Genomic DNA, 17,897 nt, shown 5'->3' with positions numbered 1-17,897 from the left:
AGAGAGCCCGATGTGGGGCTCGATCCCAGGACCCCGGGATCATGACATGAGCCAAAGGCAGAGGCTTTAACCCACTGAGCCACCCAGGTGCCCCTCTCTGACTAATTTCAACTAACATAATGGCCTCTAGGTCCATCCATGTTTTCCCCACAATGGCAACATAATCCTTTTTATGGCCATATAATATTCCTGTGTGTGTGTGTGTGTGTGTGTGTGTGTGTGTGTGTGTGTGTGTGTGTGTGTTTACATCTTCTTTATCCATCCATCTATCAATGGACATTTAAGTTGCTTCCATATCTTGGCTAGTGTAAATAATGCTGCAAAGAACATAGGGGAGCATATCCTTTTGTGTTACTGCTTTTGTTTTCTTTGGGTAAATACCCAGTGGTGGAATTATTGGATTATATGGTATTTCTATTTTTAATCTTTTGAAGAACCTCCATGCTGTTTTCCAAAGTGGCTGCACCAATTAGATTCCCACCACCAGTGCACAAGGATTTCTTTTTCTCCACATCCTCGCCAACACTTGTTACTTCTCTTTTTGATTTTAGCCGCTCTAACAGATGTCAGGTGATATCTCATTGTGGTTTTGATTTGCATTTCCCTGATAATTAGTGGTGCTGAGCATCTTTCCATAGTTCTAGTGGCCATCTGTATGTCTTCTTCAGAAAAATGTCTATTCAGGTCCTCTGCCCATTTTTTAATCAGACTATTTCTTAAAGGCAGGATCTAGCCAAAGATCTTCATTTCTCAAAGTACTCAGTACGCAGTAGGCACAAAATACTTGACATGTTGACAGAAAGGTGATGAACAAACAAAAAACACTATAAATCTAAAATAATTTGATTACATAATAGCATTCGTGTGCCTCTTAATCCCAGCCAGATCCAAACACACTGAAAGGCTTGACAAAATACAACCAGTGAAACAGTAGAGAATTGAGCTTGAAACAAGTGAGGATAATCCATAGTTGTAAGAAACAGAGGAAAGAGAGCAAGAGCTGAAGCTACTATAACTTCTGCAACCAGGTACAAGCCTTAATAGTTATAAGTGGACTAACACCGTAGAGAGAGGTTATTTCAAGCCACAGGTATGTGGAAAGATTTTCATAAAGCCAAAAAACAGGAAAGATCATCCTATCTGTTAAAACCAGAAATATGAAAACTCACTGGCCAGGAAGCCTAAGGAGACATGACCTCAATTTGGGTAATAGGGAAAAGTCCGCAGAGGAAAATCAGAATCCTGTTGGGTTGTACATCACGCATACAGCATGCACTGAAATTCACACTACATTCATGAGTTAGAATCTCTACCCTTCCCCAAGCAAAAAAAATGTGAAAAGATAAAGTAGCCCTGAACTGGTAAAACTTTAGAAACTGGTAAGGGCAGATGTGAAACCTCTTTATAGGGATACTTCCAGGATGCATGACACAGGACAGACTAAACCCTTACTAAAGATACACCAAGTAAGTAAGTAAAAACTTACAGACTCCAAGGGAAGATGAACCATGATAAAGGACAGTCAGTAGGCAGGCTCACTAAATGGAGAAATTCGTACCCCAAGAACAAGAAATAACAGAACAATCTGAACAAGACATTTTTTAGAGAAGAGTAACAAAACATGTATTAAAATAAGTAAGGTATTTCTGCAGCGCACATTCCTAGTGCTGATGGAATCAAGAAATCAGATTCACCTCAGGAAATATAACACCAAGAGCTAAAGTATAGGTCATGTTATAAATGTGGGAAAAAATAATTATCTAGTATATCACTTCTTTTTTTTTTTTTCCTAAGTTTGAATCCTGGATCTACCACTTAGGGTTATATTATTTAGACTCCTTGATTTTATTTTCCCATCTGTAAAATGGGGATACGAAGACCTACTTCTCAGACAAGTTGTAAGGGTTAAATAAGAGAATGTCCCTCTCTGTGCTCCCTGAGCACTTTCTGGTAGAAAATCAGAGAGTGATACTCAAGGAGATGGATATAAGAGGCTGACTGTAAAACAAAACAAAACAACATAAGGATAACAAGAAGGACAGATACCATGGACAGAGACATAAACACAGTTATAGTTTGAGAAACAGATAATGAAAACGAGGTAAAGGCAGAGAATATGAAAGATATGCAGATGGACATAGAGAGGGGGTTGCTGGGGGGAGGTGGATTGGGAGAGGGGGAGGGGGCTATGGACATTGGGGAGGGTAGTATATCACTTCTTTATTCAAATATTTCACCTACCACAAGTATAAATCTATCACAAAAAACTTACAACTGCACAAATCTCAAATATTTAATGCCAAAATTTAAAATGAGACAGCTCTTTTACCATATACACTTTATTTCAAAATAGGCCCCAGGTATATTAACAGGGGTAATTGCTCAAAGAATTTACTTGTTGCTTCTTTTTTTTTTTTTTTAGATTTTATTTATTTATTTGACAGAGATCACAAGTAAGCAGAGAGGCAGGCAGAGAGAGTGAGAAGAGGAAGCAGGCTCCCTGCTGAGCAGAGAGCCCGATGCGGGGCTCGATCCCAGGACCCTGCGATCATGACCTGAGCCGAAGGCAGAGGCTTTAACCCACTGAGCCACCCACTGAGCCACTGCTTCTTCTCTTTCTTAAAAGAATAAAATAAACTACAAAAATGAAATTTAGGAAATAAAGAACAATTTATAAGTATCCAACTCAACCAACAGACAATTAGAAGACCGCACATTTTATTCCTGGAAACCTTCAAAAAAAACCAGAATTCTACCTGCTAAAGTGGACAGATGAGTTTGGCTATATAATCTTTTTCTTAAGATTTATTTATTTATTTGCAAGAGACAGATAGAGAGGAAAGGGAGGGAGCACACGGGGTTGGGGCAGAGAGAGAGGGAGAAAGTCCCAAGCCAACTCCAAGCAGAGCACAGAAGTAGAAATGAGCCTCAATCCCAGGACCCTGAGATCATGACCAGAACTGACCAGAAGGGAAACTGAAAGCTGGAAGCTCAACCAACTGCGGCCACCCAGACGCCCCTGGCTATATGATCTTTGGACATCACTTCTCACTCCATAGTCTATATAAACTGCTTCAGATAGGCTTCTTTCACTTTCTTTACAAAACTGAATTTATCAGAAAGTAGAAATTTTATAAAAAAACAAAGAAATATCTGCAAAATAAGCAATCATCATTCATGTGAACTTTCATGATCATTCTTGGCATAAAGACTGTGAAAAGTCAAATTCTATTTGACACACCAAGCTACAAACTTTCTGTTTCCCAGCTAGCTTTTATGCTTATAGATTATAGGATAATACAAAATCAGCAAGAATGCCATATAAGCAATATCACCTTTAAGCTGGGTTAAAGTTAAGTAAAATTTTACACTGAAGCAACATATATAAAAGTGAGTTACAAACTGTAAATATATGTACTATATAATCAAACTTCTGCAGAGTTAGAAGAGAATGTAAATGGATGCTTTTTCCAACTATGAATAACAATAATCATTTTTTGTAAGATAAAGCTAAAAATGACAAGTTTTTGAAAGAAGGAAAAGCAGTACACAGTACACTGAAAAAGCAAATATATTTATTATTTCCAGCCATACTATTCAGAAAAATGTAATAAAATTAAAACCTGTTTTTGAAAATGTAAACAAGGCACAGAAATAAAAAAGGAAGTGTGCAAACCCATTGTTAACCCCTTTCGTTGATTCTAAGCTCCTTTCCAATCAACTAAGATGATGCTATTAAAGTGTTTTTGAGGGGGAAGAACATATGGAGAAGAAAGGATAGCTCACGCTACTCTTCCCTGGGAAATGAAGCTGAAAAAGGTAATGGAGCCACAGTCTCAGGACTCATGTGGGCAGCAACGGCCAATGCTGAAGTCCAAATTGTCCATGTACTGTCTGGACTTTTGCCAAGGCATGGAGGCAATTTGTGATAACCAATGAATATCCCAATGGGCAATGAACCAAATGCAAAAGACACAATAACTCTATTTTATGAGGAGAACGGGATTCAAAGACAAAATGACTTTTCCCACCTGGTGCAAATAAATAAATATTAGTCTGGTACACTAAAGGGATCCAAAAGGGTGATTATAAAATATGCCTTTAGAGACATTTCTTTTCCAATTCATTCAAAATGCTACTCTAATTTTTAAAACACTCACAACATATAAAAATATTATTTTCCATTTAACAAAAGTCACAATTAGAAATAGGGTGATCCTTATTTTATTAGTTGTTTAATCCAATAACTTATCAACAGTGGCTATGAGGGGAGAAATTCTCCACAACACATGGAACTTTTATACTAGCACAATCAAGGAATACAGAACAACAACCATTTTAACTTCTATCCTGAGACTTTCATACTCCTTGGGAAACAACTTGCTTTACACGACATGATTTTATTATAATACAACTTTATTTTCAACTACATCTTTCATATTATAAAATGCTTAACAAAGTTAAATAATACAATTACAGAGAAAGCAATAACAGTGGAAAAGAGAAATTAAGAGGTATAGACAAGGGAGAACATATGTTTTCTACTGAGATTTGAAGTGAGATGGGGAGTCGATGAGGCGGAGAGAAGCAGGATGGCAGGAACTGCAGAGAAGACGGCTCCTGCTCCAGTACAGGAAAGAGGAGGAAGGAAAAGGACCTTTCTTAAAATAAACAAAAGGAGGCAATCAGAATGAACATGAACCAGGACCATGGCCAGGCCAGGTTCACGGTGGGATGAAAGAATCTAGAGACAAGCTTAAAACTCCAAGGATTCTCAACTTCAACTGAAAAGATAGAAGGAAAGAAAAAAGGACGGGCAAAAAGGCACCGCCAGATACTGAAGTTACCACACAGTCCTGTTGCAGAAGGGCCCACAGAGATAAGCCAATGAAGTGATGGGGAAAGACAAGGGTCTAGGCAGCTCCGTGGCCTCACGCCTAAATGTAAGAGAGTGCATAATGTGGTAGGAAATCAAGATTAAAAAGGGCAAACTCAGTAATGTTATCACTTCTGAATCCTGCTGAAATTGATCGACAACTATTTTGAGAAAGGACTCTTCTGGACAAGTCTAGAAATCCAGACATCAGTGAATGGAGGAAAATATCAATCAAGAAGAGGGAAATTATATTTGAATTCAGTGCAGCAGCTGCCACTCATTCCCAGCCCTCTGGCCTGCTGCCCTATGCTTCTAGGCCACCATGGGCTCTTCTATATTCTTCTGCCTGTCTGATAACTGATAATTTCTCCTCCCTGGGCCTTCTTCATTCTCAAATACATAGAAGACCATTAAGAGAAGGCTGTCTTTTGATAAAATGATACCCAAGAATGTTCCACCTACCTTGGCACATCTTCCTCTCCCTTCCATTTCCACACTCCCCATCTTCGCTGTAGAACATCTGCCCTGCCCCCAACCGCACACCTTGCACACCTCAGCAACTTCAAGTCTTCCACTGAGGCTAGGCTGCTCTGAAATGCCCTGTTCTTCCCTGCTTGGCAGCCTCTTACTCATCCGTTAAGGTCAGGTACAGAATTGGTCTATCACTCACTTTTTCTCTGCTCTTACATTTTTGTGTGCCATTTCTTACATGGTAAGAGATTTCCTTCTACCCCAACACACTATGAATTCCTCAAATTCAGAGAATGTGACTTACTCATAACTACAAGACTTAGCACTTAGCACGTCCCAAGATAAGCGAAATAAGCATTTGTTCTGCTTTTTGAAGGTGGGCAGAGAAGATGGCGGGACAGAATTAAATAAACACAGAAATGAAACCAGGGACTCTTCAAGATAAGAACACGAGGACCGAAAAATGAAGCAAAAAAAGTTCTATATCTTGATACAGAGCAAAAGAGGGGGAAAATGGATAATAAAAACTGAATCACAATAGGTAAGAATCAAATGTATGACCTTCTTTGAAGCCATCCAATAAGGAATAGTATACATATTGAAATTTTACTGTTCAAAGAGAATGTAAAAAAGTAGTAACCTCTGTTAGTACAAAAGCAGCCCCTGAACACATAAAAGAGACTTGACCTTGGCTACAAAGAAACTCTGATTGAAATTAAAGAAAGATTCATGAAAGAGATGATTGGAGAGGTAAAAGGAAACTATTTTCTCAAATACAATGAATTTTTTTTAACACTCCAAATCTGTGTTAAGACCATAGAATGATTAAGAAGAACTGGGAAAACTACGAGTGGAAAAGAAGTTCTTAGAAAAAGTGATAACCTAGGAACAAGAGGGCAGAGACAAGTCAAGGAACGCCATGATAAAAGAGCCAGGTTGATACTATTCTGGTATTAGATGAGCTAGGGAGGAGCAAGGGCCAAGTGCTAGCAAAGCAGCCCTTTTTTCTTCACCATAATTATTTACATTTCAATGTACTATATTAAAATAATGTACGGGTGTCAGTAAGGAGACTACTGGGGATGGAATATTACTACTTTACATGCCTCTCTTTTCCTCTAAGTAAATTCTCCTCCAATTGAAACATTTTTATTATGATTACAGTTTTTATTCAACAAGGCCCCAATATAGAATAAACATGCAAGTTCTTAACTGAGCCAAGTGTATGGACAGGGAAAATAGAGCTTCCTAGCCAACTTGAAAAGTTTCTGAAAATCCAGGTAAATAGAGCAAAAGAAAGGAGGGGAATCACTCAGGAAGAAAAACCTAAAGGCTGAGGGAAAATCCTGAAAACCAAGAAAGACAAACAGTACTTCTTTCTCTTCCAGGAACTGAAGCAGGACTTAAAAATACAAAAAGGATGGCAACAGTGGGCATTTCAGAACACTGGCTGAGTTAATGAACAAATGGTGAGGACCACGTAAGAAGTGCCTAAGAAGTCAAACCAGAAACAAACTCGTCAAAACACAAGAGAGAAGATTTAGACTCAATTTAACCTAGATACTGATAATGGTTAGTTCTTTCCCTCTTTCTTTGCTAAACTTTCTTTAACAAGCATATCTCACCTTATGAAATATTTCATGACCATTCTTTAGCAGAGAAAGGAATCAAGGAGTCAATGTTTTCTCTTTGTTTTAAAAAGCAGAACTGTGGGGACAGATATTTAGTGATTTAATACAATGGACCTCAAAACCCTCTTCCTGACAAAAGTGCTATCTCACAAAGTGACAGGAAGGACATGTTTCTAATAACACACATATGATATATAAAGTACCTGGATAAGATGCCACCATGCCATATTCTCTGTATTTCACCTTTTCTTCCCTTGTTAATGATGGGTAAGAATACATCATTTGAATGGGAAGAACTGTGAATTCAGAATAACTCCAAACCTTTGGCAGATATACAATATATATTTAACTAAACACTAAAATATTAGGGATAGCTGGCTAAGGGCAATTCTAATAGACTCACTGAAGAGAGAAAAAAATATCTCTAGCCACTAAAACCATAAAGTATATTGAATTTACTTTATTCAAATACTAACTATACATTTTTATATAGTAAAATAAAGAGCTTTTACTTAACAGAAATATATTAAATTTACACTTAGCCTTCCTAACAAAAATCCAACTACAAGATCATAGGTATGTCACTGCTAACCATTAATGCTAAAAGAGCAATTATCTAAAATAGTATAATACTGTTAAATTAACTTTGGTGTGTAATTTACATTCCAAAAAAATGTACTCCATTTTAAGTGTGTAGTATGAGTTCGACAAAGACATATACCAATGTAACCAATTCCAGAATCTAAATATAGAATGTTTCCATCAACCCAAAAGGTTCATTGCTGCTCCCTCCCAATCACCAATCCACTTCCTGCACCAGATAAAAAATAACTTACTTCCCATTGCTATAAATCACATTGTCCTTTATTCTTGAGTTACATATAAGTGAAATAATATGTGTGTGTTCTTTGTGTCTAGTTATTCTGCACAGCCTATCTTTAGATTTATCCCTGTTATGTGTATCAGTAGTTTGTTCCTTTTTAGTGATGAATCATAACCATTATGTTGACATAACCACTCACCTGTTGATAAAAATTTGGGTTGTTTCTTGTGCAAAAGTGTTTCTAAAATGGCTGCCAACATTTTACATTTCTACCAGCAATATATGAGACTTCTAGTTGTCCCACATCCTCATCAATAGTCAATGTTGTCAGTCTTCAGCCATTCCAGGGGGTGGGTGGTAAATATTTTGTTTTAAATTTGCATTTCTCAATTGACTCGTAATGACGTGGAGCATTTTTTCACATCTTTATTTGCCATTTGTATCTTTTTTAGTGAAATGTCTATTTTGCCAATTTTTCAGAATCAGGTTTTTTTTGTTTTCATATTATTGAGTCGCAAGAGTTCTTTGTACATTCTAGATATAAGCTTTTTATCAGATATATATTTTGCAAATATTTTCTCCCAGTCTGTGCCTGGTTTCTCATCTATTTGATAACATCTTTTAAAGAGAAAACTTTTCAATTTTTTATTAAGTCCAATTCATCATTTTTTCCCTTTTATGGCATATTTTTGTGAATCCTAGCAAACATTTTACTTAAGAGCAGTGTCAAATATAATTTCAAAAATTCTAGAACAGATAGTATTTAATACCTTAAACCTGGGAACAGTTAATTACAGATTAGTGAAATTTTAAGATGATACCAAACTGGATGCCACAAACACTTCCGGCAGGAATGCAAAATGATATGGCCACTTTGGAAAACTTTGCCAGTTTATTATAAAGCTCAACATACCCTTACCAAACCATTTAGCAATTCCATTCCTACATTATTTATCCAAGAGCACTTAAAACTCATTTTCGAACAAAAACCTGTACACACATATTTATGTATTTATTCATTATCACTCCAATCTGGAAACATGAAAGATGTCCTTCAACAGGTCAAAGGATAAACAACCATACATCCATTCAATGAAATATTACTCAGTAATAAAACAGAATGAACCACTGATTCAGCAAATAGCACAAATGAACCTTAAAATGATTTTGTAAGTGAAAGAAGCTATACCAAAAGCTACATATTATAGAACTTCATTTATAGGATATTCTGGAAAAGGCAAAACTATAGGGAAGGCAAACAGATCAGTGATTTGTGAGTGAGTCAGAGGAAAAGACAGGTTGCCTCCATGACTACAATGGGCCCACACTAAGGAATTCTCTGGGTGATAGAACTGTTCTGTATGCTTTTGATTTGGACCATGCTTTGTTTTAGACCAAAACAAAGTCAAGTTGAAGATTTAATATCTTCATATTGGCTTATATCATGGGGGTCCTACTTTATTAGTCTGTTCTTAACCAGCAAACTCTGAAAGATACCTCTTTGTTGACATGTCCTGCCCATTTTTGTGTCTAGGACAAAGCCCAGTCACAGACGCCATTCCACTCACCTGGTTTTAGGGAACTACCTGTCTGGAAGAGAGAACATGAAGTAACCTTCATGACTTCACACAGAAACCCAACCAGGAACAAATCAGCCAACACAGATCTGCATTTGTATGTAGAAACAGAAATACCTATCTTAAAAATAAGGAAACAGGTTGGGTCATTAGAGCAAATGGTCTCCAATAAATGTGAGTGAACAATAGTAGGATAGTTTTAAAGTTATAATTGTTATCTTTAGTGTGAATTAATAGAGCACAGGATTCACATAACATGGAGAAACTAATTTAAAAACATTTTAAGGTCTTTGAAATTAAAAATACAGTAGCCAAATTCAAAATTTAAATGAAAAAAAGTATAAATAACTTAGAAGACTGATGCAAGAAACCTAATGCCTATATAAAATCAATGTGAAAGACTGAAGCTGAAGGAAATTTAAGGAAATGCTAAAAGTTAATGTACCATTTCAGGAATTCTAAAGAAAAAAACTAACTCAAACTCTTATTCACATAGAAAAACAAACAATACAATGAAAAATATTTCTGGACATGCAAACATACTTCCTGTAACTCTTCTTAAAAAATATTCAAGACAGTATTCCAGTCAAAAACCAAAGAAAGGAAAGTAAATATTTTTAAAAGGGAAGAATGTTATATTCAAGTAACTAGTGACCTGAAGTCAAATTTAAATCTTTACAGATACAGTATCAGTGAAGATGAAAACGATGGTTAGGGGCAAAAACACAAGTAATGTAAAAAAGAAGTCAAATCAATAAAACTAAGAATGTAGGGAAAGCAAGGAGTCACAGCCTCACATTACTGAATGGAGGTATAAGAGAACAGTTACAGATGATTCTAGAATTTCTGAACTTGTAAGGGAAAGAAAAAAAAAGGTAAACATGAATAGGTTAAATTTTCCTATTAAAAGATAAAGTCTTTTGGACAAGGGATCTTTGTAATGAAAATGTTCTGTATGGTGATAGTCACAAGATCTACATAAAATTGCAGAGAATTAAATGCAAACACACACAAGTGCACGTAAAAGTCATAAAATCTGGATAAGGTCTATAGATTGTACCAATGTCAATTTCCTGGGTATAATACTGTACTATAATTATGCAAAATGTTACCACAGTTGGTAACTAGATGAAGTATACATAGGACTTCTCTGTATTATCTTTTATAATTGAATGTGAATCTATAATTTTTTTTTTCAGAGGGAGTGCACAGAGCCCAATGTGAGGCTTGATCTCATGATCCTGAGATCAGGACCTGAGCCGAAATCCTGAGATCAAAAGTCGGGCGCTTAACAGACTGAGCCACCTAGGTACCCCCTATAATGATCTTTCTTTAAAAAGTTTAAAAATGCAAGAAAATAAACAAACTTTAAAATTAGGAGGAGGGAAGACTAGGGAGAAAAATAAAAGTACAGCTATATGATGTTTGATGTTTAAAAGAGGCAAGTAAAGCAAAATGATGTGGAAAAACTAAACATACGAGCAATAAGGATGTGGCACACAGAAAACTGACAGGGATGGCAATAGTAATATCAGACAGTGTAGACTCCAAGGTAAAAATCATTAAACAAGGCAAAAAGGATATTTTATATTTTGTAAGATGAAAATGCAAACAATTACACACAGGATGAATTCAACCAAATTCATAGTCACAGTAGGAAACCAATCTATTTTGCTTACTCATTTGTCAATTTTGAGGGGAAAAAATAATATAGTATAATAAATGTGTCAGGAAAAACAACAAGGAAAGGATGGCTTATCAAAAAAAAAATGTTTTAGAGAGATACCACCTCACACCAGTCAGAATGGCTAAAATTAACAAGTCAGGAAATGACAGATGCTGGCAAGGATGCGGAGAAAGGACAACCCTCCTACGCTGTTGGTGGGAATGCAAGCTGGTGCAACCACTCTGGAAAACAGCATGGAGGTTCCTCAAAAAGTTGAAAATAGAGCTACCCTATGACCCAGCAATCGCACTACTAGGTATTTACCCTAAAGATACAAATGTAGTGATCCAAAGGGGCACGTGCACATGAATGTTTATAGCAGCAATGTCAACAATAGCCAAACTATGGAAAGAACCTAGATGTCCATCAACAGATGAATGGATAAAGAAGATGTGGTATATATACACAATGAATACTATGCAGCCATCAAAAGAAATGAAATCTTGCCATTTGCATCGACATGGATGGAACTAGAGGGTATCATGCTTAGTGAAATAAGTCAATCAGAGAAAGACAATTATCAATATGATCTCCCTGATATGAGGAAGTTGAGAGGCAACGTGGAGGATTTGGGGGTAGGAAAGGAATAAATGAAACAAGATGGGATCAGGAGGGAGACAAACTCTTAATCTCACAAAACAAACTGAGGGTTGCCGAGAGGAGGGGGTTAGGAAGAGGGTGGTTGGGTTATGGACACTGGGGAAGGTAGGTGCTATGGTGAGTGCTGTGAAGTGTGTAAACCTGGCAATTCGCAGACCTGTACCCCTGGGGCTGATAATACATTATATGTTAATTAAAAAATTAAAAACTATTTTAAAAATTTAAAAAATGTTTTAGAAAAATGTTCAGATATTTAGAAAAATAAATTTGGAATATTATCATAGCAACCGTTCTTCATCTAAATTTACAATACAAAATATCCAATTAGGGGAATTTGTACAAAGTATTTTAATAATCTTGGGGTAGAAACTTAGCATTCATAAAGGCAGAGAATAATAGAACTGATAACATAAGTGCTATAAAAATTTCTATAAAGCAAAAGTTCCCAGAAAAAGCATTAAAGGAATGGACTAAGAAAAAAATATACTATCAAATGGTGTGCCAAGTCACTAGTAGCCACTACATGTAAAGAGCTATTACAAACCAATAAGACAAAGAGAAACACTTCAGCAGAAAACTAAGTAGATGATGAACATGTAAGTTAGAAAAGATGCAAATGACCTTAATTTACAGATATTTAACTCCATCAATAAACAAAGAAGATGCAAAATTAAAACAGTAAAAAAAAAAAAAAACCAGCATTCTTCATCCATGAAATTGCAAAAATGTAAAAAATGACTATCACCTTGATACAATTCTTCACAGGTCTCTCATGTTTCTGCATGTCTTATAAGTGGGGCACTGATAGCCTTTGTTCCAGACTATCTTTTCAAGGAGGTCTATATTTAGCAAACATCCATGGTAGATAAAGTGAGGTTTCCCTTTGGAGGGGAGAGCAGGTTTGTTTATTATCCAGCATAATAAATATAATGCCTCTCCCAAGGACAAAGTTTAGGTGAGTTTATTTGCAGCCCATTATGGAAGATTCAGGTTCCGTAAACTCAGGGTTCCTGTCCTGTAATGTAATCTACTGTGTGTGCTTGAGTCATCTCATGCTTACCACATCACCCGGCAGAAAGTGGGGTTCAAGGAAGCAGCACAAGAAAATGATGATACTCTGGCTATTGTTGTTGCTGTGCTTTGTCTCTGGCCCTGGAGTCTCATGTCTTTTGCCAGTATACATGAAACTGTTGGCTTGCAAGTAGGGTAAAATCTCAAGATCTGTGACAATCCATGGCAATGATATGGCAGTAGCAGCATTCTTACAGTGTATAAATTGACTCTTCCAACACCTTTTCAAGAGCAATATGGCACAATCTAACATAATTTAAAATGTAGGTAGCCTTTGACCTAGCAATTGTTTGTCTAAGCATTTACACCAAGGAAATAAACAAATGTCCTAATATACACATATAAAATGAATAACAAATAAATTTCTATTCTGTAACAGAAATAAATTTGAAATAGCTTAAATTTCTATTCTGCAATAGAAATAAATCTGAAACAGCTTAAATATCAACATGGAATCAGTTAAATAAATTTTAGGTTATTTCTCACTCAAATACCAGAAAGACTTTCAAAAGATAATATTACATGCGCTGTCACAGAAAGATGTTCATCAATTATTACTAACTGGAAGTTATAGAAAATTCTATATAGTACACTGCCATTTATGAAACAAATATACACTGATGTACAATGATACACATGTATTTTTAGTGTCTGGAAGAACAAATGATTAATGATGATCTCTGGGAAATGGGGTTATAGACCAGGTGGGCACACAACACTTTCGTTTTCTCCTTTGGCTATTTCTGTATTACTTGACCTTTTTTTTGAAGAATGTATGTATTTATTTTATAATCTAATAAAGTTTCTAAGCATCTATTATGGCAGCACTTGAAAATTCATTACATTTAAGACATCCAGTTGCAATGGTAAAGTAGAAATGGACAAGGGGCTGTCCTGGGTGTCACCTCTATGGGCACTTATCCCTCAGAGCTACCGAAACCAGGTACAGAAAGTCCTGAGTCATAGCTGAGGAAAAACACACTACACTTACTAATAACACAATCCAAAGTTAAAGGGCATGCAGATTTTGAACAGCTGCTTTTCTGTGTACAACTCTGAGGAGCAACTCTACATGGCAGGTTCTGACGTACCAAGAGAAGGGATTCATTTAGCAATGGTTAATGAATCAACGCACCATGAAATAGGTTAGCTAGAAAAAAGAATAATTTCAAGAATAGACAAGAAACTTTAAAGGGGTGGGAGGAGACAAGTGGTAAGGACACCTGGGTGGCTTAGTCGGTTGAGCATTCTACTCTTGATTTTGGCTCAGGTCATGATCTCAGGGTTTGGGGACAGAGGCCCTGCTCTGTAGGTTCAGCTCTGTGCTCACTGCAGAGTCTACTTGAACCTTCTCTCTCCTCCTCCCTCTGCCCCTCCCCATTGCTCACATTCTCTCCAAATAAATAAATAAATAAATAAAATCTTTTAAAATAAATAAAAAAATAGGAGGGGGGGTAAGGAAATCAATTTAACCCCATTAAGTGGGGTTTAGTGGTCTATGACATACCAGACACTGTTTGAATCACTAGACAGTCAACACATTATAAAGCTAGAGTAAGAAAAGCACCATGGTATCAGCACAAGAAGCCAGAGATCACTGACAAGCAGTTCAGAAAATGTCCTTACAATACACAAGAATCAGGACCTTGGATAAAGAAAGTATTTGTTATCGGTAGGGAAAAACAGAATCCAACAAATGATGATGGCTTGGGTGGGGGAAACCACCTTACTTCATTTCTCACACTAAAATATACTTGAGGTAGGTTAAAGACTTTTGCACGAAGACTAAGATCATTAAAAGCACTAAAAGAAAACAGGTGGATATATATTATAGTTCATGTGGTAAAAAGTCTGAGAGGACATCAGAGTTAGCTACACAAAGTTAAGACAGAATGTTGATCACAGGAAAATCATGATGATGAGGCAGTAGTTAACAATATTTTAAAATGCCACGTACACAGTACTATAACTGCATTACTCGATCACAGCATTATAAAGAAGAAATTAACCATTTTACACAGAGATGACCTCTCTGATTTTCAAGTAAGTAACAGAATAAAAGCGCAGGATATTGCAGGATTCAGAAAAGCCAAAATTTGAGACAGTCTAAAAAGTTGATACTCAAAAGAGATATGAAAAGAATCCAATTCAATGAGCAATTAGAGAGTGTCTACCACAGAGTGATGCACGTTGCCACCAGGAAGACAAGTGTGCTCTTTCCCCCAGTAACTGAGTATCGAATAAAGAACTGTTGGATAGTTGATGTATTAAGAAAACCTCCCTTTACGTAACCAACAGGTATAATATATAGTACAGAACTACAGAGGCATCAAGAGAGCTTTTTAAGGATAAAATGTGCCTGACACCAAGGACTGCACGCCAGGAAGCAGTAAAGGCAGCTTGTGTCCTCAAACGGATTGGAACAAACAAGATCACCACACATGGTGTTGAATTTTCCAGGGAAAAACGCCAAACACGGTATCTGGTCAACGCCACCACCTGACCACGGGTTCATATCACCTCGACTTTCTATTTATTCGTATATTTCAATTAGTGACTGCATCCCGAGGCTATGTGGCAATAAGCATTTGGGAACCATCAAGGCAATCCAAAACCACTCCCACTGTAAGCATGTTGACAAGGAGGCCAAGGGGATGGTCACCATCAACACTACACTCTAAGGACACCCTTAAACATAGAAGCAAGGTTGCTGCCGGTATCCTGTTGCGGTCCTGAAGACATGGGCCTGGTTAGTTAAACACCAACGATGCCAGGGGAAACCAAGGCAACACGGACAGGAGCAACAAGTACACAGGCAGGCAGGTGGCCGACACGGGACTGCAGGGTCAGCAGGGCCGACTGACAGCGCGATGTAAACAACCCTGGGCAGGGTGGACGCCGGGACAACGCTTCACGCCGTGCAGAGTGGGGCAGACAAGCAGCACCCAAGGCACGTAAGCCGCTCACAGGTGCCCAGCAAGCTCCGAAAGCGCGGCGCGGGCTTCGGGGGAGGGGCGACCGGTGGGGAACCTCTGCCCCGCGCCCAGGCTCCCCAAGCACGGCGCTCCGCCCTGGCCCGGCCCCGCCCCAGCGCTGAAGGAGGAAGACGGAGACCCGCAGGAGGAAAAAGTAAAGGAAGGGCCGTACCCTGCAGGGTCCGGGAGAGGTGCACGCCGTAGGGTTCACCACCGACCCAGGCGGCACCTGGAGACGCCGGCGCGGGGGCGGCTCCCAGAGTCCCGCGCTGCGGCGTGCCGGCGGCGAGGCCCGCCCAGCGCGACCCGGAAGGAACACGCAAAGACCGCGAGGAGGGGCGGGGCCGAGCCAGGGGAGGGGCGGGGCCAGAGGGGAGGCGGAGCGCCGCTCCCGCTGGAGCCCCGCGCGGCGTCTGGACCGCCCTCTCCTAGGCCGAGGGGAGGATCTTACTACTGACTTCCCTGCCCCAGTCGTGCCCTACAAATTGCCCAGTTACTACCCAGCGGGCAGTGGTTGAAATCCACTGCGGGAGTAATCTGTTCCTCGCACCAGCCTGCCATCTGTAGTGTAGTCCTGCTAGGGCTTTTGCTGTCCAGAGTTAGTGGGTCAGGTAATGCATAGGGATTATGGGTGATAAGGACTTCAGAGCAAAAGTGGAAAATAAATTATAGGGTGCTCTAGAGGCGTTTCACCTCTAGAGGTCTAGAGGGTCTAGGGCGTTTCACCGAGTTTGCAAACGTCTTCTGCTCCAGATACGAAGCTGTCCTGCAAACTCATTTCCCTTACGTGTGGAAACCGTGACCATGATCTCTCATGAAACAGATGCTCTCACGTCTCCCTTACTCGGTTACTTTTATTTATTTTCAGTAGATACAATATCAACTTTTTTTTTTAAATATTTTATTTATTTGACAGAGAGAAATCACAACTAGGCAGAGAGGCAGGCAGAGAGAGAGGAGGAAGCAGGCTCCCCGCGGAGCAGAGAGCCCGACGTGGGGCTCGATCCCAGGACCCTGGGATCATGACCTGAGCTGAAGGCAGAGGCTTTAACCCACTGAGCCACCCAGGCGCCCCTACAATATCAACTTTTTAAAGTTTGCATTATACTGATCTTATTACAAGATTTCTAATGAAATGGAAAAACATTGAATAATGAAGAGACGTTAACACATTACTTGTTATCTAGTTGCCCCTAAAGAGGCAAAATAATAAAAATATTTATAAATTATATATATGAACTGAACTGATACATGATGTGCAATAAAAATTGTATGCAAAACTAGATACTTATAAAAAGAATGTAAGGTGCAGCTTAAATTGCATGCAAAACTGGACATTTTAAAGCAGTTCGGTTGTTGGTTGTTTTTTTTTTAAGATTCTTTTTAAGATTAATAATTTGAGAGACAGAGAGAGAGAGAGAGAAAGCGTGCACAAGTGGAGGGGTAAGGGCCAGAGGGAGAGGGAGAAGCAGGCTCCCGACTGAGCAGGGAGCCTGATCCAGGGCTCTATCCCAGGATCCTGGGATCATGACCCAAACCGAAGACAGATGCTTGACCGACTGAGCCACCCAGGAGTCCCCAAAACTGGACATTTTAAAAAGGACTTGAAGCTTAATCCTCAATTTCCCTTGAGTGTGAGCACCTTAGTGAGTTGCTTCCAAAGAATGTGGAAAGGAGGAAAAAGTAACTTTATTGTGATAAACACAATAAACACTACACTGGCCAGATGAAAGGTAACACCATCAGTGATAAACCAAGTTGACAGCGTGCACCCTGATATGGTGTGATGACAAAGACACTTCATCTCCGTAATTTTCTTTCTCAAAACCCATAAACCCAGTCTGACCTTGAGGAAACATTAGAAAACCCAGAAAAACCTACTAAATACCTGAACAAACTGTCTAGCTAATGGAAAAAAATATAACAAAACAAATAAACAAAGAAAAATTGAGAAATTGTCACAGACCTGATGGGAACTTGGGTGTTAGGACCACTAAATGTAACATGGTATTTTGAATGGGATCCTCAAATGTGAAGTGGATGTTAGTGGGAAAACTAGTTAAATAGGAATGGAATTTAGTTAGCAGTGATATACTAATGTTGTGTCTATTACAATATATGATATTAACAAATAAGGGGCAAATGGA

The 17,897-nt window shown here is 38.4% G+C and overlaps 1 protein-coding gene across 1 annotated transcript in view; it reads right to left on the bottom strand.

Moving 5' to 3' along the window:
* The window catches only part of FBXL4 (F-box and leucine rich repeat protein 4), a 78,894-nt gene extending 62,843 nt beyond the window's left edge, over positions 1 to 16,051 (bottom strand). The window contains exon 1 of the mRNA XM_046006661.1: positions 15,923 to 16,051. The gene's annotated coding sequence lies outside the window, so the exon portion shown is untranslated. The remainder of the gene's footprint in view (positions 1 to 15,922) is intronic.
* Positions 16,052 to 17,897: the final 1,846 nt, after the last annotated feature.

Source organism: Meles meles, chromosome 5, assembly GCF_922984935.1.
Source record: "Meles meles chromosome 5, mMelMel3.1 paternal haplotype, whole genome shotgun sequence".
NCBI lineage: Eukaryota > Metazoa > Chordata > Mammalia > Carnivora > Mustelidae > Meles > Meles meles.
This window is presented reverse-complemented; position numbering and strand designations above follow the sequence as displayed.